The sequence below is a fragment of the Aplysia californica genome, unplaced genomic scaffold (assembly GCF_000002075.1).
Source record: "Aplysia californica isolate F4 #8 unplaced genomic scaffold, AplCal3.0 scaffold00643, whole genome shotgun sequence".
NCBI classification, from domain to species: domain Eukaryota; kingdom Metazoa; phylum Mollusca; class Gastropoda; order Aplysiida; family Aplysiidae; genus Aplysia; species Aplysia californica.
The window spans coordinates 23,279-25,987 of record NW_004797913.1 but is presented as its reverse complement, the minus strand read 5'-3'; positions in this window follow the sequence as shown (position 1 = coordinate 25,987).

The following is a 2,709-nucleotide window of genomic DNA, read 5'->3' as shown; positions in this document are numbered from 1 at the left end:
AAGAAGAAGAAGAAGAAGAAGAAGAAGAAGAAGAAGAAGAAGAAGAAGAAGAAAGAAGAAAGAAATATCAAAAGTGGGCCTTGCCCTACCTATAAGAGAAGTTTGGTTTCATTGGTGTGTATATTTGTTTGGTTATAGAAAAAACTTTCTATTGTCTGTTAAAGAAGCGGAACAAGGGGCAAAAACTTTATCTTCGATTTTCTCAAAACATCACTTTTCGGGATAGCCCCCTTGTGTGTTCTGAAAAAACAAAATAAACATCTCTTTCTCTCCCCTATCCGTACGTCGTGTTTTACTATCGTATCCTTATGACGTGGGGAACTCTGTAGCACCACTCTCCAAAGAGGAAATTTACTCGTTAATCCGATCCGTAGGCTTTGCATAGCAGTCTGTCAAAATGATTTTTTGAGAAATACTGAAAGTTTCAAAGAGATCTTCGTACTAGAAGTATTCTAAAATGTGAAGAATACAACCCCAGAGTACGAAATGACCCCAGGACGTACGGATAAGGTAAAAAGCGACAAAATGTGTCTTACACTATCTGGGGGTAAACAAGTGCAGGGTTGGTAGACAGGACGTTAATGTGTGACTTTCTTTCGAGAGTTCACCCTACCACAAACAGCTTATTATAAATCTTTTCCTTCCCCTATGTTTATGTTGAAAATGTTCGCTGTTTATCTATGTGGAGACATCATTCTCTACGATCTTTTCCCCCCACCCGACAAATATGCAGTGGTGTGGAAATCTCTCCAGATTGTGTATTTTGGCCATACTTAGGTTCCGCTGATCCGGCCATCTAGCAGTAATAATGTTATCGTTAACACCATCACAGAATATTATTAAGCTAATACATGAACATGATTAAAGACGTGTCTGCAACGTTATTAGCCCATCGAGTTGTTCCATGGCGTCTATATTGTGTACGTGTCCACCTGTTTCCAGCAATAATTAACTTACTTCTCTACACCTTCAACGTATCGCGATGGGTGTACTTTTGCGGTCTTTTTTAAAGAGTTGTTCGTAATCGGAACATCCACTTTGGGGCGTCGTTTTGTCGATCATGATGGAGATAACATCATCCCTTAAGCAGAACATATCCTTTTTAGGACCATTTCCAGTGTATTTGGAGATAGACACGAACCCATGATAAATAAAACATTTCTCTTGGGACATTTTCCTGTTGTGGTCCAAAACCTACACAAACAGAGCATGTTCCTTTGAGACCTGTTCCTATTTTGTTAGAGATAAATATCTACCTACACGTACACGAACATATCCTTTCAAGACACTTTCCGACGTTGTTAATGTTAGATAATGAACACCAATTACTGTCAAGTAAAACATATCCTTTCGGGACATTTATTATTAAATTTTCATAATAAGATAAACATCAACAAGTACCCGTAGTGGGTGGTTGGCAGGTGCTCTGGTGTGATTTGCTCCTTCTTTGCTATAAGAAATCTATCGTCTTTATCTCCCCTCCTTTTTGGTGTTTGTTACTCTCTAGTACCACCTCTAATCTTCGGCACTTATATGACCTTATTGTGTTGCAAGTGCCGTAAAACTCTTACTAAAACTAAAACAGGGCATATTCTTCCTGGACATTTTCCTTTTTTATAATGAGATAAACATTAACCCGGACACGTACGGAACGTATCCCTTTGTGGGGAACCTTTTCCAGCCAGTCCTCGTAAGGACCATGATACAGTGAAAACGTGTCTTTGTCCTGTTGGCACCAAACGCTGGCATTATACATCTAACGCACAGTATCGATGTTTTTTAGTCAATCTAAGGCATATTTCTTTACTAAGTCAGCTATACAAAACCTATACCTTCGAAACGTTATCGGTGTTCGTATGAGATTTATGTATAGGCGTACCATAATGAATCTCAGACATGTTGCAGATGTTTTAAAGTCAAGTATCAATATAATGTACTTAATGTTCTTTATCGATGATCGTAAGTCAGTAGCATAGTATGCTTGTTACTGATATTCCTAAGCCTTTTGCACGTTATCGTTGTTATCGATAGTATGCACATGTAGCTGTAACATCCTGTTGATGTTCTTAAGTCAATAATACACATTATTATTATACCTTTCTTATATGATCGATGTTGGTCGAAGTCATTTATATATGATATGATAATGTACCTTATAAACGTTATTGGTGTTTCAAAGTCTATAATACTTGATGGATATCTAGCTTTAACGCGTTACCGACGTTCGCAAGTCAGGTGTTCCTAATATTTATAAGATCAAATATACCACTTTATGTTACGCACAGTCGAAGCCCAACAGAACAGAAACTACTTTCCCTGGTTTCTGGATATATTCAATATATATATATATATAATATATATATATAATCTCTATTAGCTGAAGGCAAAGCAACGCCTGTCTCTGTGAATGTGGATGAAGTATTAAGACAATACTAAACGTCGTTTTTATTATAACCAATGAAAGTGAAACAGAGGGACCAGTAGGTCTTCATCTCAAGAGCACAATGGAAAAACGATCAAAGTCACGAACTTGAAATTATTGAATTTATTATGAAGTATGCTGAATTGAAGGCTCAGTACCTACTTACCCTTTAGCCTGACTGGTTTCATCTATGTTTTGAATTTCAAATTTTTGTAGACTCAGAATGCGACTTTGATTATTGTTGTTTTTATTGGTTTTTTTGGAGAGAGGGTGTGTGTGTGTGTGGG